The sequence below is a fragment of the Pan troglodytes genome, chromosome 17 (assembly GCF_028858775.2).
Source record: "Pan troglodytes isolate AG18354 chromosome 17, NHGRI_mPanTro3-v2.0_pri, whole genome shotgun sequence".
Taxonomy (NCBI): Eukaryota; Metazoa; Chordata; class Mammalia; order Primates; family Hominidae; genus Pan; species Pan troglodytes.
In genome coordinates, this window is record NC_072415.2 from 80,493,700 (window position 1) to 80,501,973 (window position 8,274).

Genomic DNA, 8,274 nt, shown 5'->3' on the forward strand with positions numbered 1-8,274 from the left:
AAGTTATATCCATTTAACCACTACCTTTGTACTCTTACCTAATATTCACAAAAGTAATGCAGTGATGTTTTTAAGCTGAGGTGCACATCAGAATTACTAGGGAGTTGTAAAAACACATATGCCTCTATCCCACCCTTAGAAAGTCAGATTTAAGGATTTGGGATAAAGCCAAAATAGCTATAGTTAAAAAAAAATCTTTTAAGGAGATTTTAGTATTCATTTCTTTGTTGAGGACTAAGAATAAACAATCTGTACTGTTACACAATATAAAATATAGTTATATACCTATTCTATATTTAGATAATAAGGTCGATAGTCATAATAAAATGTAATAGATGAATCATAAAAAATCATAATTAATTATAACGTCTTGCATTTCTGTTGCACTTTTCATCTTTTCAAAGCACTTTAAAACCATTATCCCGATTTACTCGTATAACAATCAAGAAAGAGAGGCGTGAAGAATTATTGGGCTGTTCCTTAGAATAGAGACAGTGATGTGGACAAGGCAGTATACAAAGTATGGGCATAGAGAGAGTCTTATGGGACCAGATCCAGGTAAGTGTTATGTGAACCAGGCTTAAAGCTTAAACCAAGTTTAGAACCAGGGGTTCTAAACGCACCCCTGGCATTCAACAGAGACTGCTCAGTGCCTTGTTTGCTTTTTGTGCTCAACTCTTCTACAGGAAACTTGCAGTCATTATAGTTAACTGCCTTGTTATCCTTATGTTCTATAGTTTAAAAGTGCCCCAAACCCCCACACATTGAAGTCTCCACCTGGCACCTGCCAGGAACACCTTTGGATATCTATTCACTTGGGTTGGACGTGGTGGGTCATGCCTGTAATCCCAGCACTTTGGGAGGCCGAGGCAGGTGGATCACGAGGTCAGGAGATCGAGGCCATCCTGGCTAACACAGTGAAACCCCGTCTCTACTAAAAAAAATACAAAAAAATTAGCCGGGTGTGGTGGCAGGCACCTCTAGTCCCAGCTACTCGGGAGGCTGAGGCAGGAGAATCCCTTGAACCTGGGAGGCGGAGGTTGTAGTGAGCCGAGATCACCACTGCACTCCAGCCTGGACAACAGCGAGACTCTGTCTTAAAAAAAAAAAAAAAAAAAAATCTATTCACTTGGCCGAGCATGGTGGCTCACACCTGTATTCACAGCACTTTCGGAGGCCGAGGTGGGCAGATCACCTGAGGTCAGGAGTTTGAGACCAGCCTGGCCAACATGGTGAAACCCCGTCTCTACTAAAAATAAAAAAACTGGCTGGGTGGTAGTGACTCACGCCTGTAATCCCAGCACTTTGCGAGGCTGAGGCAGGTGGATTGCTTCAGGCCAGGAGTTCAAAACCAGCCTGGTCCACATGGTGAAACCCCGTCTCTACTAAAAATACAAAAATCAGATGGGAGTCGTGGCCTGTGTCTGTGGTCCCAGCTACTTGGGAGGCTGAGGCAGGAGAATTGCTTGAACCCGGGAGATGGAGGTTGCAGCGAGCCAAGATTGTGCCACTGCACTCCAGCCTGGGCAACAGAGGGAGACTCTGTCTCAAAAAAAAAAAAAAAAAAAAAAAAAGAAATCTATTCACTTAAGATTCCAGGCATAAGAGTTGACAATCTGGTTCTGCTTAGTGAAAACCAGCTTGCCCAGGTAACTTCCATTTTCACTAGAAAGTCCAGAACTAATTTAGGAGAGCAGCTTTGCCCACGTGAAGCATCTTAGTTCTTATACTTTAGATAAGATTTAGAAGCATCCACAGACACATCATCTCCCCTGTTAGTCGCCTGGTTGAGGAAGATACTCTTATCACAGTGCTTGCACGTTGTTGAAAATGCTCTTGTAGGATGGAAATGAAATGTGACTGTACAGATTTCGAGGTGAATATTTTTGAACTCAATATATTCATTTTCTATGAATATTTCTAAGAGAAAAAATCAACAGAGACTTTGAACAATGGATATAAAATCAGAATGTCAAAGGAATAATCATCTTTTAATCTTTTCTTTATTAAACTTTAATTGTAAAAGCATTTGGTTGAATATAATTTTGTTTCCATTATCATTAAAAAATCATAGCATTCAATTGATATTATTTTATGTACATAAATCAACACAATCACTGATTTATTATTTGATACTTCTTTGTATAAACTGATCATTTAATAATTTTACTTCTAAGAGGAAAGGTTAATATTTCTGTAGGTTTCAGCAGTAGAGGCAGAAATGTATACACTCATACGGGGTGAGCAAAAATATGGCTTCTCTCATCTGTCCCACCAATAAGAGTTTCTTGTTCTGCTTTTAAATGCCAGGAATCTGTTTGCTTTCTTCTTCCCAGGCATCATCTTCCTGGACAACCGCACTAGCTTCCTAAGCACATTTGCGTTTCTCCATTTCCATTCTTGCTGAATCCCCTTCCCATTCACATACACAGCGGCCAAAATACTTTGACATTTAATTAATTTATTTATTTGAGATGGAGTCTTGCTCTGTCACCCAGGCTAGAGTGCAGTGGCAAGATCTTGGCTCATTGCAACCTCTGCCTCCCTGGTTCAACTGACTGTCCTGCCTCAGCCTCCTGAGTAGCTGGGACTACAGGTGCCTGCCACCACATCCAGCTAATTTTGTATTTTTAGTGGAGACAGGGTTTTACCATGTTGGCCAGGCTGGTCTTGAACTCCTGACCTCATGTGCTCTGCCCACCTTGGCCTCCCAAAATGCTGGGATTACAGGCATGAGCCACTGTGCCTGGCCCAAAATACTTCTTAAAATGTGTGTAAATTAGATCACATGATTCCAGTTTCATCCAGTGGTTTCCCATTGCATTTGGGATAAGATCGAAACTCCTTGAGACCCAGAATTCTCTCTCCCTCTAATTCACTGTGCATCAGTCACACTGGCCTTGGGGTTTCAAGACCTGCAGTCTGATCCCCATCTCTTGGCCTGAACGTCCTCAGGTCTCAGCTTAAATGGCATTTCTTTGAAGAAGCCTTCTCTGATCACTCTGCCCTGTTCTTTCAGAGCCTTTATCACAAGGTAGAGAATTGCATATCCAGGAATTTGTCTACTCACTTAACACAGCTCCATGATGGCTGGGCTTTGTTTGCTTTTGTCCAAACTTTGTCTAGAGCAATGAATGAATGAATGAATATCAGAACGTTTCAAATAAGGCTGGAACTTGGGCAATGTGTGTGATTCCGTCTTACACAACATCCCCAAATGCTGGTCCAATCATCCCCACAAGATCTCAACAGGCTACTTATAATTTTTCACCCGTATGTTCACGGTGATCCAACTCTCCTTCCCTCTGTCATGTCTTTACTTCTCATTTCTCTCAATCTTATAATGAGGACGTTGCAATGATTCAGTCAATACTATTCTCTACCATCACTGTCTACAGTACAGCATTTATTTTTCATTTTTGTATTTTTACCAAAAGATGTCATGAGTGTGTATCTGACCTCTTCAGTTACAAAGTGAGAAATTGAAGACATGGTTCTCATTTTTCCTTGGCACTGAGCTCTGTGTTGAATTGAACACATGCATCCTCTCTGACATATATATAATTTTCTCCCTTCTCTTAATTTCTAGGATTGCTTTTAAATGAGGAGGCTCCAAGTTCAATTTTGCATGAAATACATATTTTTAACAAGTTGATTTTTTAACAAGTTGATATTTTTTCACATGCTGTAACCATCTGTCACTCAGTAAAGCCTAGAAATCAGACATATCAAAAACTAACCTTTTTTTTAAAGAAGAAAATATAATCATTTTTAAAAAGACCATTATGCCCCCAGAGATTTAGGGTAATTTTGTTTTGAAGCAATACTGACCTCCTGTGGCCAGGAGAATCCTTCACTTTTTTTTTTTTTAAAGCAAGAGGGTTTTATTTTTTACATCCATAGAGAGGTATGGATTGACTTATTTGCATTTCTTAGCTTGCTAATTTACAAAGATTGTTATCTTTTTGGTATATCAATTTACATATGTACATTAAAATAAGTTATATCCGTTTGACCACTCTACCTTTTTACTCTTACCTAATATTCATCAAAGTAATGCAATGACTTTTTCAGCTGAGGTGCACATCGTAATTACCTAGGGAGTTGTAAAAATACATATGCCAAGAGTTTTTCTTGTAATACTTTCCCTATCATGACAGTATTTATTTTTGGCCCACAAAATTTACTGTAATTTAGTAGTGTTGATATTTTCAGTCTGTAATTCTAGTCACAAAGGCAGTACTTAGCAAAGTAACGTCTTGTTCTCTATCAATTGTGGGGCGGGGGTGGAAATGCAACCCGATGTTGTAAGACCCCGAAGTCCAGAAGATACAGTATTTCAGGTGCATTCACTCTAAGTATGCGGTTATTTCTCCCATTTGGGGCACCTTTCTCCTGTTCCTCCCATTTCTATAAACAACGCCATTTTATTAACGTCACATTTTATTTGGGGTCAGCTGCTCCTTATTTAGCTATAGCTCATTGTCCTCACCATCAATTTACATTTCAAAATACCTTACGTGTGACTCTCTCCGCCATCTGCATTTCACCACCTTTGTCTTCTGCTTCCCTGAAGATGGCGGTGGCCTCCTGGGCACCTTTTCTGCTCCTCTCCTCCTCTGCCCTCCCTGCTAGGCTCGCCCTCTCCTCTTCAGAAGCCCTCCGCCATGGATTGTCTTCTGACCAGTGGCTCCTCGTGGGTCTGTGATGATCAGGCAGAAATTGGGATAAGAGTTCAAAAATGTTTATGACAATTAGAGCAATGTTATGTATGTTTGGATCTAAGAATACAAATTTTGGCTTGTATTTTTGTAGTTGGTCTTGTTTCCACTTCGTGTTCTAGAAATTTATTTCTACCATCTATTACAGCAGCACTGGTCAGTGATGGATTGGAAGAAAACTCGCCCTTCACGACGGAAGGTTTGAGGAGCACAGCTTTACTCCTTCCTGCTGGGTTCATCCTTCCTAAGCATCCTTGTTTTGTGAATTATTCCCTTACTCAACGATTTTAATGTCTTCTCGTTTTCCATTGTATCATGTTGTATTAGTCCGTTCTCATGCTGCTAGGAAGAAATACCTGAGACTGGGTAATTTATAAAGAAAAGAGGTTTAATTGACTCAAATTCCGCGGGGCTGGGGAGGCCTCAGGAAACTTACAATCATGGCAGAAGGCACCTGTTCACAGGGCTGCAGGAGAGAGGATGAGTGCCAGCAGGGGAAATGCCAGGTGCTTATAAAACCATCAGATCTCACTCACTATCATGAAAACAGTATAGGGGAAACCACCCCCATGATTCAATTACCTCCCACAGGGTCCCTCTTGTGACACTTGGGGATTACGGGGATTACAATTCAAGGTGAGATTTTGGTGGGGACACAGCCAAACCATATCCCATGTCTAAACTCGCTGTGGAGTTTCTAGTGAATTTAACTTCAGCCCAGCTGTCCAGCCTTCTTCTTAATTCAGCTCACCAGGCTCTCCAGGGGCCTTTGCTTAGGTGGAGAGGTCCGCGCATGCATGCACACAGCGTCTCCCACTCCTTTCTTAGGTTCCTGAGCCAACCCCGCCCCAGATGCCGATCCCTCTCTGTGACCCATCCAAATGGAACCATTGCTTCAAGGTCCGCTTCAGGTTTTTTCTCCTACGGAAGCTTCCTGCTCATCCCAAACCTTACTGGTCTTCCGGTCAGCTCAGTTCCCACGGCGGTCACCATGACAACAGGTCAGCACAGGCAGCTTGCATGGGCCGAGGGCCTCATGTGCCCCGCCCCTGTGGTCTCTGGGCAGCATCTCCTGTACTTCTCACGCCAGCCTACGAGGTAGCTGCTATTTTCACCTCCATTTTATGGATGAGGAAACTGAGACACAAGATGTTAAGTCTCATGCCATTGGTCAAAGAGGCTGTAAGGGGTGTGGAGGGGATCACAGCAGTCTTGACTGTTTTTTTGATTTCTCTGCGAGGTAGCTAACAGGAACTCTAGTTTACAGAGGAGGACATTTAAAGTTCGATGCCCTGGGCCACAGGCTGGGGAAGCATTGATTTGAACCCAGGTCACTTGTGTTAGTGTCCTTAGGCTGTGGTAACAAATCACTGCAATCCAGGTGGCTTCATACAGCAGATTTATCATCTCACGGTGCTGGAGGCCAGAAGTCTGAAATCAAGGTGTTGGCAGGGTTGGTTCCATCTGGTGGCTCAGCGAGAGAATCTGTTCCACGCTTCTCCCTCTTGGAACAGCTTCTGGTGGCTGCCAGCAAGCCTCAGCATTCCTGGCCTTGTAGCTGATTCACACCCATCTCTGTGTCTGTGTTCACAGAGGTCTCCCTCTGTGACGATCTGTGCCTAAACTCCCTCTCCTTTTCGTTTATAAGGAATGCATTTAGGGCCCACTCTAAACAGAGTGATCTCATCCTCGAGATCCTTAATTACATCTGCAAAGACCCTATTTCCAAGTAATGTCACACTCACAAGCCATGGAAGTTAGGACTTGAACGTATCTTTCTGGAGGGTGCTACTCAATTTACATCAGTCTCGCTATCAAGTCCACATCCTTTCCACACTGTGCTGTCGTGCAATCACTTTGTGCCATTAAGTTTCCTATTTGATCACATACTCTCTATGCGTAGACTCAGTGTTTGACAGGCTCAGGATTTATTTAAGCTGTTGTAGTTAAGGACCATGCTTTATCCATCATCGGCAGTCCCTCAGTGCGATAAGGCATCCTCGGATGGGAGAACCTTCCAGAATTCTCCATCACAGCAAGTAGACAGTTAGGTAACATCATCTATGGATAAAGCCATTCTTATGTGTAGGCAAAAGAAAATGTATTCCTCCACACAAAAAAGGATGCCTATTGGGAGTACCGGGAAGGAACTAATAATTATTTAGCTTCCACTACATGCTAGGCCCTGTCATGCATTTTGCTTTATTCTTATTTAATTAACATTTTGTCCATTAAAGTTCAGAGCAGCAAGAAAAGAAATGAAGTACCCCAAATAGCTAAATTGTAGTTGGTTTGGGCATAGCAGGTTAGGCTAGCAAGATGGAAGAAAACAACTTTTGTGATTCATTATGAAAAACAATTATTGAAAAATAATTGAATCTTAAGGTATTGTGGGTCTTACTAATTGAATATGCTTTCATTGAAAAGACAAAAACCCAGTGCTGTGAGAGAACCTTTGTTTTTGTATTGCCATTCACCGGAAAAGCTTTTTAAACTCAATAATAAAACTGTGAATAACTTTTAGTACTAAAGTTTCAGTCATTCTTTCTTTGGTGACTTCACTTGAGGGAAGTTAAAAAAAGTAGCAGTAATTCTGAGCACAACAAAGACTTAGAATTTCAAAACTCGATTTGCATTTTAAACATTCAGGAGTAAGGACTTTTGTTTGTTTGCTTATGGTTTTTTTTACATAGCCCTTGAGGATGCAATGTTAAAAGACAGCACTTTTAGCTGAAAATGATGGGTCATGTAATTGGAGGCTGGCTGGGTTGGTGGTGGGGGTCCGCAGGAAGGACTCCCCCGGGATATTCCGCTTCGGAGTTGTTTTTAAGTGGATTGTTCCTCAGAGAGAATGAAGAGTAAATATACTTCAAGTTTAATGCTCTCTTGAAAAGCAGCAAAGATTGCTTTTTAAAATAACTAAATCTGTGATGAGGGATAAGGGAAAAGGCCTGGTATTCTCTTCTGTTTGCCCTTTGATAACTTGTTTTTGTTTGAAGTGTTATGCCCAGACCGTTTGTTCCCCAAAGAAGACCACCAGAGTCCAGAGTCAAAGCCAAGTGGCAAGGATCTTTACTACAAGTTCGAACCTGGTCCCTCCATTCCACAGCATACAAGAGGGCCCTGAACAATGCGAGTGTTTGCTTTTTATAGCCTGAAAGTTACAGGGGAACAAAGGAATTCTTTTGGTTCCCGCTCTTTCAGTAAAACTTTGAACGGCTGTCCCCTCATCTGTCCCCTTATCGGAGACTTTCCTGGTGGTGTTTGTACTGGGCTTGTTTGTTTTGAGCCCGGGGCTGAGGAATGCGCCCGGCTCTTTTCAGAAGCTCTGTTTTGTGGATCTATGTTCTTGAACACATTTCTGTTTTAAAATCTCTCCTCTCCTGCTGTGAATTGTCTGACTTGGTTTTGATAGTGCACTAGGCTGGAGGTTTGAGGACTATTTAGTCATGAGAATGGCCAAGGAAGGGCTGTTGTTGGTTTATCAGTAGCACCCCCTTGTGGCGATTCTATGCATTTCCTAATTCTAAGTAGCTGAAACGTTCCAAGGACA